The 20740-nt window shown below is 36.0% G+C and overlaps 1 non-coding gene across 1 annotated transcript; it reads right to left on the bottom strand.

The window, feature by feature from the left end:
- Positions 1 to 2025: 2025 nt before the first annotated feature.
- On the bottom strand, positions 2026 to 2146 carry LOC114581119. The gene has a single exon (XR_003702937.1). It is a non-coding gene; the product is annotated as a small nucleolar RNA snoR111 (small nucleolar RNA).
- Positions 2147 to 20740: the final 18594 nt, after the last annotated feature.

Here is a 20740-nt window from a genome sequence, read left to right as displayed (position 1 = left end):
AAATGGAAGTGATTACATGGACCCTTTTTTCTATAGATATTGCATTAAGTATGTTCACACCTTTAAAGCCTAGACAACTCACTTCATTTTGTTTTGCATTCATTTCAAATATCAATACTAATAATACTGCAAAGTAGTCTAAAGAATAAGCAAAAGCCATCTTGTTGGCATCGTTCATATCATCATAACCACTACAATTGATGTAACTAGAATCTTCATCAAGGTGCAAAATCTTACATGAAATGCAAATATTAGATTGGAAAGAGACCAATCATCAAACAATATACATAGATTTCAAGTAGAGGAAATAGGTCAGCAACCAAGATGCTTTAAAACAAAACAACAACAAGCTTTATCCCACTATGTGAGTCGGCTACATGAATCTTTTTTTCTCCATTGTGTCCTTTTAAGGATCAAATTCTCATCTAAAAAACCCATTTCAAATATTTCTAACCAAGTCTTTTTAGGCCTACCTCTACCTTTCTTAATATAAGTGAAATCCAATACATCTAATTTCCTAACCGATTCATCAGATTAAAACAAGTTGAAAGCTTCGCAGATTTCACACATTAACACAAGGTAAACACAAGTCCATTAAACAGGAATTCCATTCATAAACTTATAAGCAATGCATATGTTTAAAAAGCTAAAAAAATGTTCATTCAATGACAGTCTATAACATCATTCAAAAAATAACATAATAACTTTTGGCACACCCTCAAGAAACCATACAATATCAATGTGTGGAATAAAAGCTTCATCTTCTCAAGAACATTTTGCAGATCTTCATTGAACATGTGCATCAAGAAACATAACTTCCTTAACTTGTTAAATTTAAGCTTGTTTTTCTCAATAACTTTTGGTACCTCTTAAATGAACTTGATTGACTTGAATGAACAGCACTTGGCTGGTTTGGTTGGATTGAATAGTTAACATTTGGTCAAGTTGAGCGAACTTAATTTAGTTGGCTTGGTTGGCTCAGATAATTTGCACATATTTGGCTTGGTTGGCTAGAGGGAATTGCACTTAGTTGGCTTCAATGGACAACACTGGCATAGTTTGGTTAGATTAAATGGTGAACACTTGGTACCTAATAATCCATAAAGGCAGGCATGAGGTGAACAAATCCCATTAAAAGTCATATTTATATCTTGCTATTATACTTACCAAATCATTCTTCTAAAATGAAAAATCATACTACTCATTCACCACAAAATACTCCTTCAATGATTCTCAAGTCTCCTTTATCAAGTCAAATGCAATCCATCCCTACAATCGAATGGTAACCCATCAATCCATCTCTAATGTTAAAATCAATGATACACATCTGGATCATGTGATGAGTGAGGCGTTTGCAACTCTTCTGATTACTCCAAATGAGACTCATCAGTGTCTATCGCTTATCTTTAGATCTTTATAAAAATCTACCCTGTTTTTTTTTTCACTTTTGAGAATTCTTAGCCTGTGGCTTTTGATGGTGGATCGTCCCGAGTATCTATTGCTTATATTATTTCAACGCCAAAATTTCCAAGACAAAATTAACTTTTGTTTCCTATTTTGACAGTATTTGAAATATAATTCAACATAACCATCTACAGAAAAAGCATTTTAATAAGTCTTTGAAGAATCCTTAATCTAAATCTTCAGATTTAAAATCCACCGCATCCTCGTCATAGCTTAAGATTTTGTGTTGAAGCATTGGATTTATGGTATATTCTCAATAGAGAAAAAAGAAATGCAATTCATTGTACCATTTCTAGTTGGAAAACAGGACAAAATGCACAGCGTCGAGGAGCCATTGAATACTGAAAACAGATAGTTGAAAATCTCTATAAATTGAGAAAAAATCAAGGAGACAACGCAGACATGCATCAGTCGATAAATTTTGAATCCCCACAGTTAAAATCGGTTCAAAGTGAAGAAAATAAAAAATAACATCATCTGCACGTCTTTCGTTATCATCCGAAACAGGAGAGAAACAAAAATATGAAAAAGAAAATACAGGAGGGGGCCTGTAGAAATGGCATGTGGTCGAGTCAACAATCGAATCGCCAACCAGAAATCTAAAGGGCGACTGAAACGATATCTCGACTTATTACTTTACCTCCGCTTCGGATCCAGAGAGTTACATCGTATCCCTCTTTGCTCGCAAAGAAACGGAGGAGAAAGATTGAATACCAAAAATTGCGAAAATTAACAATACAACAAGAAGATAAAAAAGAAGAAGAAGAAGAAAATCGACGAGCGAACACAGTGAAGCGGGCATCGAGAAGAAGAATACATCGGCCGTCGCTGGATTTAGGGCTTAAGGCAGTGTACACTGTACGTCGTTTATAGAGGAGGCTACTTGCACGTGATGCGCACGTGCATGCTGTCTTGTCGTTCCTCTAATTAAGAAGATTACTTGTGCTTAGTGTTAATTAGCCAAGGAAAAAAAATGTTGATCAGGAAGTTCTCAAGCAATGAATCTACTTTTAAATTAATTTTGAAATAATAAAAGAGGATATGTATAACACTCAAAATTCTCATTCATATATTTAATATTTAAAAATAACTATTTACATTAAATAATTCTTTATTAACAATGTTATTCAAAATTACTTTGATCTCGTGAGGCACGAGAAATTTGTGATAGGATCTCATTAGCATAAAAAGTGTAAATAAAGTTCCGTATGTACTATGTATTAAGAAGCAATTAAAAAATCGTCCAAACGAAGTCTTACTTACACTTTCGATGCATTTTGTACTGAAACTCTGTTTTAAGAAGTAATAAAAAAGTCGTCTCAAATGAAGCCTAATACCAATGACATATGAAGGAGAAGTCATGATATGAGCTTCCTGGTGAGGGCATTGATTGGATGCGATGCCTAAAATGAAATAAGATTTCATGAGATATGTTAGGAAAGCACAGATGATGGAATCTCGCCATAGGAACTCGTTGTCAAAGCTATTATTAGCGAGACGAGATGTGTGAAGAAGTTAGGATAACTAGATAAGAGCTTGTTCGCAAAGGCACCAAAGGAATCATGGAGGACAACGAGACCGGTGGCACTTGAAGGGTGATATGACCAAGTGTGTTAATAGAAAGAGTCGGTCTAAATGCTCTTCTTATGTTTTTTGAAGTTTTAAATATTTTTGAGCAAATAATTTTTAGGCGATAATTATATACATTATAAAATTTTGAGTGCTATATATTAAATCCTTCATGAATAAAATATAAATTATGAGTGATTGGACATCTATTTCTAAATAGTATACTTATTTTAATATTGATTTAAAATTTATTAAATTTATCACAAAACTATGAAATCTATCTAATCTAATTATTTTGGAAAAAAAACTTGACATGGTATTCTAATTAAATTTGTAATTATTATGAATCTTAAACTTATTGAATTTATTTTGAGATAAATATAATATTAATTTAAATTAATTATTCATATAATACATGCATCTCAAAATAAATTCAAAGCTTTGATATTCATTGACCAAATTTTAATTAGAATATTATGACCCAAAAATTTCAATTATTAATGAACCATCTCTTATGACCAATAAAAAAACAATCAAATAAATGCCAATCTAATTAGAGCTCATTTAATTGTAAATAAAAACTACAATTTAAAATTAGTGAAATGGATCAGCCAATCTTTCTTCCTACTAATACTTTTTTTAATTATGCTTATTTATGAATTCTTTTTAAAATATTGGTTTTAATTTAGGAGAATTTACATGCATGACAGTAAATAAAATTCAACTTTCATATTTAACATTTAAACTTGGTCATTTTCTGTAAAAACACTTAAAACTTTAAATATTAACAAAAATATCAATAAATCACATTTAAATTCACTACCTAATAAAAAAATTCTTTAATCCTTAAAGGGGTATTTATAAGAATTTGATGAGGGTATGTTGATCCTTCAGTGAACTTGATGATATAGTATATGATAAGTTGATGCATACTATCAAATAGATTATTATGGACCCACCATAAGATTAAGATTAAGAATTTGAAAATCAAAGGCTATGATAGCCCCATCACAAGATTAAGATTATGAGTAATGATGAAATCAAGGACAAATAGCATCATCAATAGTCATTTATAATAAATTGCCTTGGTACTAAAAGTACTAAAATTTTAATGAAAACTAAAGATTAAAAATCATAATTTTGCATTTTAAAATTTAAATCTTCAACATTTAACTTTCTCTCTCTCCATATTATTAAATTTTAATTTACTCTTCCCTCATATTAAATTAATTTTGCCTTATATGAAGCCATTAGAGTCTACCACTATTTATTGGGAGCAGTGTTAGAGTGGTTCCACTCCACTTCCTTACTTGCTCTTTGTAGCTTTATTTTATTTTATTTCCTTTTTCTTAGTATTTCACTCATTTTTATGACTTTTAAAATTTGAATATTAGAATTTGATGCAATAATTTAAATATTATTTGAATGAATGAAATGGGAAGTATTTATATTTCAAGATTGCATAGTAAAATCTCTAGGGTTGAGAGCTTGTGACCTGCCCTTCCTCTTTTGGGTTCTTTATGCATATGGTGGAAGATCTTGATCTAGATATCATTCTTTTACTTGCTTATCTCTCTCCAATTCTTTCTTAATATATTCATTTTCCTATCATCATCTTAAAGTATTTCTCCACAACTTAATGTCATAAGAAAATTTCTAAACCTCTATTAAAGCATACAACAATATTTACAATTCTTGTCCTACTTTTGGTTGCCCCTCCTCCATCACCCCTAAAATACTTTGGATATCCACCATATGTTTCAAATCTATCATCCACAAACTCCCTGAATATTTTATGGCCTTTTTACTCTTTCAATGTACTATTAAGCTCCTTCACTAACTTGATGTTTTCATACGAGTCAAATTTGTTCAAATTAGGTCACCTTGACCTAGTCATTGATTTTCCCCATCATTGAGAATATGAACCTCTTAAAATTTCATTACACACTCCAAATCACATCTAAATTCACTACCCTAACATTCTCAAGTTTCTCCATTCCTTGAATCTCCTCTTCCATAAGAAATCTTAAGTCCAAATACTTGAGATTCTTAGGAATAGCCATGACATAACAACTTGCCTATTCTCTTCCTTTTAACCACCAACTAAAATAAAATTATTTCAACCACTCAATAGTATCCATCGCAACCTTATCTCCCCAATAAAATAGGTGAAAGCCTTGGATCACCCATTTAAAAGCTAGGTCATAGTTGTGATGATACAAGGCTAGGCCATAAGTCATCTTAAAAAATAATTTTTTAGATTACTAATTAGATGATAATAAGTATTTTTGATCTATTGAAAATTAAAATGGAGAATTGATGAGACATGTCATTATTAGCAATCATGTTTAAAGCTTTACTATTGACGTCTAGGATATTTTGGATTGGATAATTTGGCGAACCTCATTTAATTAAAAAGCAATGCCTTATATGACAAAAAAAATTATGTTGGATTATTAGCTTATTAGCATTATGATGAATTCAAACAACAACAAATGTTTCGTTTGAGACATCTTTCGTAGTGTTTTTTAAAACGGCTTTCTAGTACAAAAATTTCAAATTCAAGAAATTTTTGTACAAAAGATATGTTTTAGAAAGCAAGAAGAAAGCCGTCCCAAATTAAGCCAAAACCAAAACCACCAATATCTTGTACTTTCTTTGTTCCATAATTATGATTTTATTAAAAACCTTGATGCATACAACTAAACGATCGAAATGTAATGCAGTTTTTAAATTTGTATCAGTTGACCTTTGGTCAGGAGCACAACTATGGGCAAATTCCAAAAGCAACTTGAAATCATTCACAAGTACATGAGGTTGGCTTAGAGCAAGATCTAGTCCTTAAAAGGAACTTTTATTAGGTTCGGTGTAAGGACGTAGATGAACGTTCGGTCGGAGACAAAATCCCGCCAAAAAACTCAATATTTGCTCGGTATTACAAGGTATTATTTGATAATAACGAGGAATACCGCTCTGTGAAGATCAATACCGAGTTATACCGAGCTATACCGAGTTGTACCAATTTTTTTCTAGGAAAAACTCGGTAAAACTTTTGTATAACTCGGTATTGCTCGGTATAGCTCGGTATAACTCGGTATTGGGTCTTCATGTGATGGTATTCCTCGTTATTGTTTGGTATTGCTTGGCATTTCTCGTTTTTTGGCGTGATTTGGCCTCCGACCGGACGTTCCTCTACGTCCGGTCGGAGGACGTAATAATTGTTCCCTTAAAAGAGGACTAAAAAAATTATATTAATTAGTAAACCAATTGAACTAGAGTTTAACTCAAGTTGAACTAACGAGTTCAAACAATCTTAAAGAGAGTGGCTTTGGACTCGCACTCAACCCATTATATCACAAGTTAAGTCATTTTTTCAATTTTGTTATGATATATTATATATTATGAGATCTCAAGAAAATATTGCTCTATATTTTACTAGCAGTTATGAGATGCGAAAAGTAATGGGGGATATATATCTTCTATAAAATGAGTGGAGATCATATGGAGCAATGATATTTACTCATATTTATGCGTCCTTGATGCATTATAGAGGCCATAATTTGGACTCTTGAAAAAAATAAAGTATGATAAAAGAAGGGGAAAAATTTTCTAAACATGAGGCAATCAAATACTTAAATTTTTACTTTGGGCTTGTTTGGTTGGCTAAAAAAATAATGTAGTGTAAAAGGAATACTTTGGAATCATTTGGATGAGTGTAAATCAAATGCAGCTGAATTTTTTTTTTTTAAGTAAAATGAATTTAGTGTAAAGTACAAAAATAGTGTTGGGCGGCCATGGTGGTAGTGGCCGGTGGATGGTGGTTGGCAATATATGGGTGACGACGATGATGGTCGGTAGTTGGTGGCGGCTGGTAGTGGTGTAGCATGCATGCGGTGATGGCGGGTGGAGGTGGTGGTGGCAGCGGTCGGTAGTGGATGGCAGGCAGCAAGTGGTTGCGGTAATCAAATAAGCTTGCTTAAGACATAACCAGTTCTTGCTCCAAACTAGGTGAGTTTAGTTTACCTAAAAAAATTAACTAAAATGATTAAAACTATATTTACTTTACTTTACTTTGCATTTCTTTTTCATCCAACAAAGCATCAATATTTTCAAAATCCCTACATATGTAATACTTTACACCCATTTTATTTCCAACCAAACAGCGCTTTAATTTTCTCTCAGCTTTTTTATTATCACTCCTTTATATTATTTAATATCATGGAAGGTTGATCCTTAGATCATTACTATTTTGATGTTGAAATTTATCTTGCCTCCTTAGTGCCTTACTGCCTTACTAATTTACCTTCGAATAATACATATTTTGTTATCAGTTCCCTCATAAGCGTCGTCCCTCAACCGATGGATCTCGCTAAGTGCTTTCTTCCTCTAGCTTTGCTCACATAAGCTTAAATATAGTACTACACATCGATATATAAGCTAACGGCTTACAGAAAATCACCCATCAACACCAAGTTGACAAAACTCTCTATCAACTGTCGTCAAATTTAATAAATTAATATATGCTGATGAACCGACCAAAGCATCATTTCTTCATCGCAAATCAAGAGATAATATTTGTCGTTTGTACACAAAGAATGAAAGTGCCTCCCCATCCTTTTTAGGGTGGTTACATTGACTCTTTGGAATAGCAAAAATATTATTGTATTCACCTATATAATTATATTTAGCCTAGAACTTCATAAGGGAAGATGTCATTGTTAATATATTGAATTCATGTAAAGAAAAAAGTGCTCATTCTCTCCTCTTTGGAGCAAGGATATTTCTTTTGGAGGCAAAAATCTTTGATTTTTAATTAGGGTTGACCTTTTTTATCTAGATTTGGAGCTAGCATTGGTGGTTTTAAAAAATATTTTGTTGGAGTTATTATTAATGTAAGAAAATAAATTTTCAAATAAATAAAATTTATAATTGAAAGCACCTGATGTTCATAGTTCCGTTACATGTCGCTTATACTTTTTCTCTTTAAGATTATATATTTTGAAATTGTTGTATAATAATTTCATTATCAATATCATTGAATATATCTTGATATATGTAACATTAAGCTTCATGAAGAAGGAAATGCTTGTTGCCCCATTGGTTAGAGTTTTCACAGGACATCGAATAACGAGGAGCCGAAGGTGAATTAAACTTTTTTCGTTGGAAAAAAGATGCAACATGCAACAACAAAAATAATAAATATATTTGAATTAGGGTTAGTCAAACACTTAAATAAAAGCGTAACACAATATTAACTATCATATTTTCTCCAAAATTTATAACATTTTAAATAACATGTAATTAATAACAAAAAAAACTTAAATAAATATTATACGCTCCTTTTAAAATTTGTTCGTAACACTATAAATAGTCCTCATGAGAATTGAGTTATTCAAGAGAGAGAATTAATGGAGCATAATTAAAATATGAGAAAAAAATGTTCAAATTATAAATTATATGTCTTTCCTAGCTACTCTAAATTACTTGTGCTTTCATTTCTAAAAAAAGTTTTGAAGGGCCAGTGGAGGCCTTGAAGGCAGTCTGACATCGAGCAACAGATCAATAACCTGCAAAAAGCTTAGAGAAGAAGAGGAACAGTAAAAAGATGTTTCTCATATTCTCGTGTATATCAAATTACAGCTACAGTGAGCTTCATATAGAAGATGACTGAGAAACGGTTAATAGCGAATTGCTGAGATCAAAGCCGGTGCAGAGTATGCACGACTGAGATTAACTGTGTCTGAAAAAGTGTTGTTGTAGCAGAGCCAAAGGTGGAAACATACGCCGTCTGATCATAAGTGCTGAAGCTTATCTAATATTCGCTTAAATCAGTTATCACCTCCCCTCAAGTGAACAATCTTCTGCTGAATTGTTAACTTGCCGCATAACAGCTGAAAACGGGTAGCAGATAATGGTTTGGTAAAAAGATCAGCTGGCTGATCAATGGAGGAGAGATGATGAACAGTAATTTGACGTTGCTTGATACAATCTCGAATAAAATGAAAATCCACCTCAATGTGTTTGGTACGAGCATGAAACACTGGATTATTAGCTAAAGCCAGTGCGGAAATGTTATCACAGAATATGGAAGTGGGAGCTGAAACTGGTATAACAAAATCAAGAAGAAGACGACGTAACCAAATTATATCAGTTGCTGCAGTTGCAAGAGCCCGATACTCAGCCTCAGTAGACGAACGAGCAACTGTCGTTTGTTTCTTCACACACCAGGAAATAAGGTTGCAACCAAGAAATGCACAATAGCATGTAACAGATCGATGATTAATATGATCAGCAGCCCAGTCTGCATCGGAGTAAGCATGAAGCTCCATGGAAGAAGGCAGAATCGGAAGCCCAACTTGGATAGTACCACGTAAATAATGAAATACTCGTTTAAGCAACTGATAATGCAGCAAATACGGTTTGTGCATATGTTGGCACAAAAGAATAACAGCAAAAGAGATATCAGGACGTGTAATTGTGAGATACTGCAAAGAACCAACTAATTGTTTATATAATTCTGGTTTTGGAAATAGCTCGGCACAGGCAGAGATAGGAGGAAGTTTAGTTGGTAGAGGAGTCAAAACCGGCTTAGAGTCCTTCATTCATGATCCTTCAAGCAGCTGAGCAGCATATAATTGTTGGGAGAGATGAAATCCGTCCTTAAGTGGTTGAACCTGAATTCCTAGAAAATTGGAAACAGGTCCAAGATTGCGAACTTGGAAGCGAGACTATAATGCCTGTAGGAGAGAATCAATCGCGAAAGGTTGATTACCCGTGAGGAGAATGTCATCTACATAAACCAGAATGTAGATTTGAAGAGTATCTTTATGAAGCCGGAGAAGGGACGGATCAGCAGAGCTGACCGAGAAACCAAAATCAATGAGAAAAGAGGTAAACATGGCAAACCATTGTTGCGGCACTTGTTTTAAACCATACAGCGCCTTTTTCAAAAGGCACGCATGATTGTGATGCTGAGAATCAATAAAGCATGGAGGCTGCATCATATACACGGTTTCATCAAGTTTGCCATGTAAGAAGGCATTAGATACATCAAGCTACAAAATAGGCCAATGATGAGTGACAGCCACAGTAAAGAGGACTCTAATTGTTGGAAATTTGGCAACAGGACTAAATATATCAAAATAGTCTATGCCATACTCTTGATCAAAGCCACGAGCAACCAAGCTAGCTTTATAACGAGCCACTGAACCATCAGAGTTAAATTTTTTCCGATAAATCCATTTAATGGTTAGGACATTAATAAGCTGAGGATTGGAAGGAACTAAAGCCAGGTACCTTGATTCTGAAGAGCCTCAAACTCAGATGACATGGCGCGGCACCACTCAGGGTATTTGACAGCTTGAGAAAAGCAAGTTGGCTGTACAGGAATAATAGTGTGATGCATATCAAAAATTGGTTTCGGTTTACGAGTGCCAACACAAGAGCGAGTAATCATTGGATGAGGCTGAGGTGGAGGTGCTGGATCAGTTAGAAGCGGTGTAGCAGACGATAGAGGAGGAGTAGGTGATATAGGAATGGGAAAATTTGGTGCTGATTCTGATGGCAGTGGAGTTGGAAGTATTGGAGAAGTAGTCGGAGAGGATACAGAAGCAGGAACAAGAAGGGAAGGTGGAAGAGACTGCTGTGGTGGAGACAGAGATTGTTGTTGTAACGACTAAAAAGGATAAATAGTTTCAAAAAAAGTAACATACCGAGACAAATATATGCGACCTGTAAGTTAAATGAATTCAAAAAAAGTAACATGCTGAGATAAATCTGACACTGAATAGATCGAGGACCGGGGGCGCCTTCCACCACGAAATGAATTAGAAGAGCTGCGGCCACCAGGATTTGGTGCAGGAGAAGATCTGCCACGATTGCTCTGAACAAACGAGGCCCGACCACGAGATCTACCGCGAACAGCTTGAAGAGCAAAGGTATTGTCATGAGAAGAAGAAGCAGAAGTATCAATCGGATTATCCTTGTGAAGACTAAGTTCTTCACTACACAGAAGCGAATAAAAATTATCCATACCAATAGGTCCTAACTGTGTTCTTATAGAAGTCTTAAAAGCATTGTATGCAGGAGGCAACCCATTAAGAGTGTACATCAGGATATCTTCAAAGTCAATAGTGGTTCCTCCAGCTGCTATAGCATCCACTCTCTGCTTGATCTCTGATAGGTATTGAACCATAGTTTTGTCTCCCTTTTGAAGATGATGTAATTCACTCTTTAACTGGAGTTGCCTTGAGCGATTTGTAGACTATAATCGCTTTTCAATGACTGTCCAAACCTCGTGACAGGAATCTAGATTCAGAACATATGGTAGCAAAGGTTGTGAAATCGTGGAATAAAGTGCAGCAGACAGATTCTGATCTATCAACATCCATGTTTGATAGTCAGGATTAAGACTAGTTGTTCCGATCCATTAGATTGAAGGAGATGCTTCTGTGGCTTGACAGTTGAGCCATCCAAATAGCCATCAAAGCCATTCGCCGCAAACAGCTTCTGGATTTGAGATTTCCAGATAGGATGATTCTCTGGAGTGAGTTGGGTGCTGATGATCGATTTCACATTCATCATCAAGAACTTGAGCTGTGTCGGAATTTCTGCAGTATTCATTTTGACCGGAGCTGAGGGAGAAGGAGAGAGTGAGGACGCGGTAGCGAAAGACTCCATTGCTGCTAAAGGAAGAGATCAATGGAACAGCTATGATACCATGAAGGCAGTCTGATATCGAGCAACAGATCAATAACCTGCAAAAAGCTTAGAGAAGAAGAAGAACAGTAAAAAGATGTTTCTCATATTCTCGTGTATATTAAATTACAGCTACAGTGAGCTTCATATAGAAGATGACTGAGAAACGGTTAATAGCGAATGGCTGAGATCAAAGCCGGTGCAGAGTATGCACAACTGAGATTAATTGTGTCTGAAAAAGTGTTGTTGTAGCAGAGCCAAAGGTGGAAACATACGCCGTCTGATCATAAGTGCTGGAGCTTATCTAATATTTGCTTAAATCAGTTATCAGGCCTATGCCCCACGGGCCCCCATTGTGTATTCGCTCATGCCCTCATTTGTCAATTATGGCTTAGACTCCACTTGAGGGAGTGTCACATCCCATGCCAGCCCAACGTTAAACAGTCGACGTAGAGCACAACAATAATGATCATCCATAACTTAAATTATTCTACTAAATTTGTTATTATACAAGAGCAACTGCAGAACATGATAAGAAGGAAATCATAACTTAGAACATCAATTATAAGAAAAATTAATCAACTTTTATATCCAATAACTTTTTTTTACAGAGCATCTATCAAAACCCAAAACAAATAGCTAACAATAATCTACTAACCTCAAAATTCTTCTTACATTGACAAAAAGATATAAACAAAATATAAATAGAACTTGAATCTTCTCATTCCCCTGTCCTGCAACAGTTAGAATAGTTATCTGGTGAGCGACATTGTCTAGAAAGATAAAAATCTTTAATACAATAGTCACGTTTAAAAAATACAATTTTCACGTGCATCAACAAGTGAATGTAAGTGTTGAGTATATATATAACATCAAGTTTCCCGAAGAAGTAAATGCTTGTTGCACAATTGGTTGGAGTTTTTATAGGACGTCGAATAATGATGAGTCGAAGATGAATCAAACTCCTCTTGTTGGGAAAAACATGCAACAATAACAACAGTAATAAAGATATTTGAATTAGGATTAGTCAAACACTTAAATAAAGTATAACACCATATTAATGATCATATTTTCTCCAAAATTTATAACATTTTAAATAACATATAATTAATAACAAAAAAACACAAATAAATATTATACGCTCAATTTAAAATTTGTTCATAACACTATAAATCGTTCTCAAGAGAATTGAGTTGTTCAAGAGAGAGAATTAATGGAGCATAATTAAAATAAGAGAAGAAATTGTTCAAATTATAAATTATCTGTCTTTTATAGCTACTCTAAATTATTTGTCCTTTCATTTCTAAAAAAATTTAAAGGGCCAGTGGAGGCTTATGCCCCCAAGGCCCCCACTGTGTATTTGCCCACGCTCTCATTCGTTAGTTTTGGCTCAGGCTCCACTTGAGGGAGTGTCACGCCCCATGCCAGCCCAACATTAAACAGACGACATAGAGCACAACAATAAAATGGAAGAAGTTGACTAAAAAGATCAGCTTCCTCGATGCGTCTGCTAGGGTTCCTTCGTGAAACCTAGCCGCCGCCTCTCTCTCGTCTGTGGCTTGCATTTTTCATGGCGAATAAGCGGTTCGATCCGGGTTTTCTTGAGGGTAAGAACTCTAAATCCTTCAAAGATGTGCTTTCTGGTTCAGTTGCCTCGACTGGCTTTCCGGATTGTCGCGTCTCTACCATTCGAGCTATGCCGGCTTTGTGGTTTTCGGAAGATGAATTTTTGCATCTTGCTAAACCTTTTGAGTATGCTTTGGTGGGGAAGTTTCCCCTGAAACGCCCGGTTTTGGATTCCATTCGTAGATTTTTTTTCAACCTAAAGCTATCTAGTGATTTTTTGGTCACTTTGTTGGATCAATCGAATGTTTTGATAAAGCTTTCTAATGATTTAGATTATGGGAGGATTTTTGCACACCGATCTTATTTTGTCTCTGGCTGTTTCATGAAAATAATCAAATGGTTGCCTCTCCTAGACCTGTCGGAGGAGTCGCCGATCGTCCTTGTGTGGGTTTCGTTTCCGTGATTGCGTCCTCACCTGTTTTCTCCCAAAATTTTGTTTGGATTGGGTTTGGTTTTTGGGCGTCCGATTCAAACTGATAACGTACGGCTGTGGGATCGCGTCCCTCAGTCGCTCGTATCCTGGTAGAAATTGATATCTCTAAATCTCACCCAGATTCGGTTTGGTTGGGTCTGGAGAAATTTGGATATGTTCAAAAAGTGGTTTTTGAAGGTTTTCTAAATTTTTGCCAGCACTGTAAGGTTGTGGGTCACAAAAAAATTGAATGTCCTAAGATGTTTCCTCATCTCCCACCTGTGATTTCTTCTCTCCCTCCGGTGGTCGTTGCCGATTCTGTTCCTTTAGGGAAGCCTGTTGATTCTACTCCTGTCCCGAATCCTCTCGGTGTCTCTAATATGGGTTTTGGTGAGGTTAGCCCTGGTTCTTTGAAAGGTGTTAGTGAAGGTAATTTACCTGTGATTGTTCCGTCTAATGAAGCTGTGGCTCCTCCTTTTGTGCTGGATGAGCCTACCGGGGATGATATTGTTCCTGTTAATGATGATGGGGCCGGGTCTTCTCCTTTGTGCTCTCCGGTTGATAACACTTGTAGTGTAGGGAGTTGTGCAATGTTGTGAATGGGTCTATAGAATCGGTTGTTGTCCCTGATTTACCGGACAGGAATGCTGTTAATAATACTGAGTGTGTGCTAGTGGAGAATTTAAATGGGATTTCTGTGTGCTCCAAAAATTTTGTTAATGTTCCAGTTCACATGGTGGAAATGATCAATATGGTTAACCATTTGAATGATATGAGGGATCAAGTGGATTGGTTACAGGGTTCTTCTGATGGTGAATTTGATTTCGAGCACTCGGATTGTGGTTTCATTTTGCCGGATTTTTGCGGGGGTCTGACCCTGGAAATGATTTCTCTCTGGTTCGGGTTAGACCAGGTCGTTCGATTGTTTCTCGTGGGAGGGGCCGTGGAAGGGGCCGGCGTAGACGTTGAATATTTGTTCGTATTTTGGTATCTTTTCTTTGATCTTCGCGTTATGTTTCTTTTTGTGTTGCCGCTGTGGGAATTTTTTGGGACAATGATGGGCAGGGGCTCGCATCCTCACCGCTTTGCTGGTGGCAACCTTTGGTGCTTTTCGTAATGTTATTCGATCTCTGGGCGCTTCTTTCACCTTATTGGATTGTCCGTGCGAGACGGATGGGTTGCTGGGAGCCTCTGCCAAATACTGAGTCCATTGTTCAATGTATTTTGCCTTGTTCTTTTCTGGTTTGCCATCTGGAGGCTGTAATCGTTGACTCTTTTTAATAAAATTGTTCTTTTGTTAAAAAAAATGAAAAAAAATAGTGCACAACAATAATGATCATCTATAACTTAAATTACTCTACTGAATTTATTATTATACAAGAGCAACTGCAGAACATGATAAGAAGGAAATCATAACTTAGAACATCAATTATAAGAAAAATTAATCAACTTTTATATCCAATAACTTTTTTTTACAGAGCATCTATCAAAACCCACAACAAATATCTAACAATAATCTACTAACCTCAAAATTCTTCTTACATGTACAAAAAGATATAAACAAAATATAAATAGAACTTGAATCTTCTTATTCCCCTGTCCTGCAATAGTCAGAATAGTTATCTGGTGAACGACATTGCCTAGAAAGATAAAAATCTCTAATACAATAGTCATGTATAGAAAATGCGATTTTCACTTGCATCAACAAGTGAATGTAAGAACATAATTAATTATCATTACAGAGGAATTATGCATAATAGATCACAACATAACATGTGAAAATACTGCTAAAAATAAACGTTTATGCATAGTTCTATATTAATTTCATGACATCAAGAACGCATGGTGTTTGGGGCCGCTTTCTTACCTATATAGTACTCTGCATAAATGTTTATGTTTTTACTCAAAAATTAATTTTTGTGCTAGAAAGCTACTTTAAGAAGCGATAAGAAAGCCGTCCCAAACGAAGCTTAAGTTTCAACAAATACTAAAGAACAAGTACATTTTTATTAGAGTTCCTTATTTTTATGAGTTATTATTCATATATGTCATTTCTGACTCGGGATCTATTTGAGACAGCTGCATTTTGTAATAAAATTGATTGTGAAGTTGCATTAAGAAGAAAAATAAATTGGCTACTTTGATCGAAAAAGTAAATTTTCATCATAAACTTTTCTAAAAACAAGCAAGAAAGCAAAATGAAATTATTATTGTTTTCTGCAAAACAAAGCAGCAAAAAAAAAGTCCCTAACATACACTTAATATTTCCTACAGTAATAAAACAAAGTAAGCTTTCCTTTTTAATTATCTTAATATACATTTAATAAAATTTAAAGTTATTGTTTTAAAAATATTTGAAATGCACAAACAAAATTTGATCAAGATTAATTGACTTATTGATTCATTACGAAAAATTGATTCATGATAAAACAATTGTTCAAATCATAATCAGACATTAATTCTCACAATTAAAAACTTATTGAAAATAATTTTAAAAAAAATTATAAAATAGCTTTTAAAAAATATCAAATAGTTGAATTGAATTTTGAAATAAATTTTGTTCAATGGTCAAAAAAGGTTCAAATTTATTAAATAATATAATATAGTATAGCATAATATAAACCACATCTACTATAAAATAATATATTATAAGACATAAAACAATTGATAAATTTTAATAAAAAACTTAAATTAAATTAAAAAGAGTTAAAATAATTTATAGCATTAATATACTAAGTATAATCACAACATTTATACAACAAACGAAATCATTATTATCAAAAACTATAAGAAGCTTAAATTTTCAAGTTGTACAAGTTTTTTTCGTTAAAAAAAAAAGGCTAAAACTTTAGAAGATGTATATTCTTCAAACCATCTCGAAAGGGTTAAGCCTAAAAAAAAATTATCAATTAAGAAACTAAGAACATTATAATCTAAATGAAGGGCATATCTTCTAGCAAGACTTTGAGCATGCCTCAAGTATGTACAAATGATTTAGATTTTATTTGGGATAATTTTTTTATGCTTTCTAAAATAATTGTTTAGCACAAAATTTTCTTGTTTTATATTTTTTTGTATTAAAAATTTATTTTAGAAAGCAATAAAAAATTTGTCCCAAACGAAATCTTAGTCTCTATTGAGGGGCAACTTCTCTTAAATCTAAATTATTCTCATACAATAATGAGCAGTCTTGATTTTTCATGGAACAAATTTATTGTTTTTTATTTAAGAAATTAGAATTTTTACGTGAAAATTTCATAAAAGAGAAAATTTTCATAAACTTGATTAATATTCTCACAAAATTTATTATGTGTGTTAGTTCTTTGTACAAAATAAAAATACTAAATAAAAATTATATTGCCATAATTTTTTTTATATGGCCATAATTTTTGTTTAGCACATAGCAATTTACATTTCATTTTACTCCCCAGTTATATATGTTATCGAGCATATCTCTGCATACATGATAAGATAACTGAAATAAATTAATCACGAAAGAAAAACAGAGTGTAAGATAATAAACTGGAGAGTATCTTTAAACTCTGATGCAGCGCATGCGAGCTCCGAAGGAACGCGGGACATCTTGCACACCTCTAACGGTTTTCTAACAGCCATGATGCTTTACTCCTTTTAGTTACCACTTATCACTAGTTTTTTTTAGTACTGCCTTTTCATTTACAGTAATTTTAATTTAGCATCCCATACGGTAGAAAAAGTCGGATACGGGGCGTAGAGAGGGGGTTGTTCATTTTGATACTTTCTCTACATAAGTTAGAAATACAGTCTCCTGAATATACAGGTTACTGTTCATCTCCAGCGTGGATTGTTCTTGTGCTTGCTCTATTTTCTTCTTGCAGGTGCCGATATTTTGGCGTGAATTGCTTATTGCAACAGGTTGGTATCAGAGCCTTGCTGGGGAAAGTTATGGCAGATCGCGGCAAAGAACCCATCACCGAAGGAGCGCGGAGTCTTGACGCGCTCTGGGCAAACCAGGAAAATGTGAATCACCGGATAGATGATCTATCGGCCGATGTACAGAAACTTACCGTGGAGATTCGCCGTGAGTTCAATCTCATTCGGGCGAGGCTACCGCAGCACCTACCACCACAGGCAGAACCACAGGAAGTCGGATTAATGCGGCGACGAGGTTTGGCTGGGGGCGAGCAATTCTGTCACACTCCAACGAATGTGCAGGACTTTTCCGATTCTGAGGATGATTTTCAATTTCAGCAGGACTCGGGTATGCTAGAATCGGAATATGCTGAAGAGCACTATCCGCCGCGAGTAAATATGCAGAGGAATCGGCGACATTTTCATCCCCAAATTCAACCCGGCGAGTTCAAGGCTAAGCTTGATATTCCGTATTTCGATGGCCGTATGCATATCGAAGACTATTTAGATTGGGAGAAGGCTGTGGAAAATTTTTTTGAGTATATGGAAGTTTCGCCGGATAAACAAGTGAGATATGTAGCATGTCGTTTGAAAGGCGGCGCAAGTGCTTGGTGGGCACAAATTTTGCAGATGAGGCAAAGGGAAGGTAAGGGTAAAGTAAGGAGCTGGAATCGCATGAAGCAGCTCATGCGAGCTCAATTCCTGCCGACGGACTACGAGCAGATCCTATACATGAGGTATCAGCATTGTACCCGAGGATCGAGGTCCGTGAGTGACTACACCGAAGAGTTCAATAGGCTGTCGGCTAGGAATAATCTTAATGAATCCGCTAATCAATTGGTAGCCCGGTACATTGGGGGGCTAAAAGATAGCATTCAAGATCATTTGGAACTGAATTCTGTATGGTCTATGGCTCAGGCAGTGAATCTTGCTATGAAAGTTGAAATGCAACAGAGCCGGCAATTCAAGGCTTCTCATAACCGGCGCTATTGGCAGGAGCTTGTCACAGCCGGCAAACGCAGCAATCAAACAGTTAAATCCACTCAAGCTGCTGGACCTTCGGCTCAGTCGCCAACACCCAATTCCAATTCATCAGACTCTCGGGATCCACATAAGACGAAGTTTGCGGTCAAAGAAAATCCCTACGCCAAACCTTCGACACTCAAGTGCTTCCGTTGCTTCCAACCGGGACACAAATCGAATGAGTGTCCACAGAGGCAGCAAGTCAATCTGGCTGAATGTGAAGAGGGAGGAGAACCAGCAACTGAAGAATTAAACCCAGATTGCGATTCGGAGGATATCCCTGCGGATGAAGGTGAGGCACTTGTTTGTATATTGGAGAAGTTGTTATTGGCTCCCCGACAGCAAGCAAATTCCCAACGTCACTCCATTTTCAAAACTCGTTGTACTATTGGTGGCAAGGTATGTGATCTTTTGATCGACAATGGGTGTACGAAAAACGTGATTTCTAAAGCCGTGGTGCAAAGCTTAAAACTGAGTACTCTTAAGAACCCGCACCCTTATAAAATCAGTTGGGTCAAAAAGGGTATGGAAATTGTGGTGTCTGAATCATGCCGGGTGACTTTTTCAATCGGCAAGCATTACATATATGAAGTCCTGTGTGACGTCCTGGACATGGACATCTATCATTTGATCTTGGGAAGACCCTGGCAGTTTGATGTCGGGGCCATATATGACTGCCGAGCTAATGCCTACTCATTTGAATGGAAAGGACGCCGTCTACGATTGCTGCCACATACCTCGGACACCCCCTCTCAGCTACTCAGTCCCTCTCGACAGCCTATTGTACAGATTCTATCGGGAGCCGGGTTACTCCACTGTTGGAAGGAGCCTGCACCTCTATATGCTTTACTGATAACTGAACAGACTGTTGAACGTCTTCCAGCCCCAATGCATGGTGAAATTCAAAAGTTGTTACAATAATATGGTGATATTGTTCCTGATTAGCTGCCCGATGAATTGCCACCACTTAGGAGCATACAACACCAGATCGACCTTGTGCCCAGAGCCACCTTATCGAATATGCCTCATTATAGGCTTAATCCTAAGGAGCAACTCATTCTTCAAGATATAATTGATGACTTGTTGAGGCGACAATTCATACAAACCAGCATGAGCCCATGTGCGGTACCGGCGCTATTAGTGCCCAAGAAAGATGGAACGTGGCGTATGTGTGTCGACAGTCGATCCATCAATAAAATCACAGTGAAATACCTGTTTCCCGTACCCCGAATTGAGGAACTGCTGGACCGACTCTCGGGCTCCTCTGTTTTCACCAAACTCGATTTGTGAAGTGGGTACCATCAGATTCGCATACGCCCCGGGGATGAATGGAAGACTGCGTTCAAGATGCCACATGGTTTGTACGAGTGGAAGCTTATCTCGTTCGGCCTTTGTAATGCACCCTCCACCTTCATGCGGATGATGAATGAGATTTTGAAACCGCACTTGGGAAAATTCTGCATTGTTTATTTTGATGATATTCTCGTCTACAGTGATTGTTGGGAAACCCACTTACAACATTTGCAGAGTCTCTTTGAAATACTTAAGCAGCAGCGATTATTTCTTAATCTTCCTAAATGTGAGCTGGTTGTTCCTCAGGTACATTTTCTTGGGTTTGTTATTTCAATAGATGGAGTTCATATGGATCCACAGAAAGTTGCTGTTGTGCGTGACTGGCCGCCACCCACGTCCTTCTTTGAGATAAGGAGCTTCCATGGTATGGCGAATTTTTATCGAAAATTCATCAAAGGCTTTAGCATTATGATGGCACCCGTGACAGACTGCTTGAAGTCCAAGTCGTTCCATTGGGGCGAGGCCCAACAGTGAAGTTTTGAAGCTATTAAACATGCACTGATATTAGCCCCTGTCCTTGCACTTCCAAATTTCGATAAAGTATTTACAGTTGAGACGGACGCTTCAGCTATTGGGATTGGAGCTGTGCTCTCGCAAGAAGGAAGGCCAATAGCATTTTTCAGCGAAAAACTGAGTGAAGCACGGCAGAAATGGTCTGCCTATGAGCAGGAGCTTTATGCCATCATCCGTTCTTTAAAACAGTGG

The sequence above is a fragment of the Dendrobium catenatum genome, unplaced genomic scaffold (genome assembly GCF_001605985.2).
Source record: "Dendrobium catenatum unplaced genomic scaffold, ASM160598v2 fragScaff_scaffold_1539, whole genome shotgun sequence".
Lineage (NCBI taxonomy): Eukaryota > Viridiplantae > Streptophyta > Magnoliopsida > Asparagales > Orchidaceae > Dendrobium > Dendrobium catenatum.
Note: the sequence above shows the minus strand (reverse complement) of the source record. Positions and strands in the feature narration are given on the sequence as shown.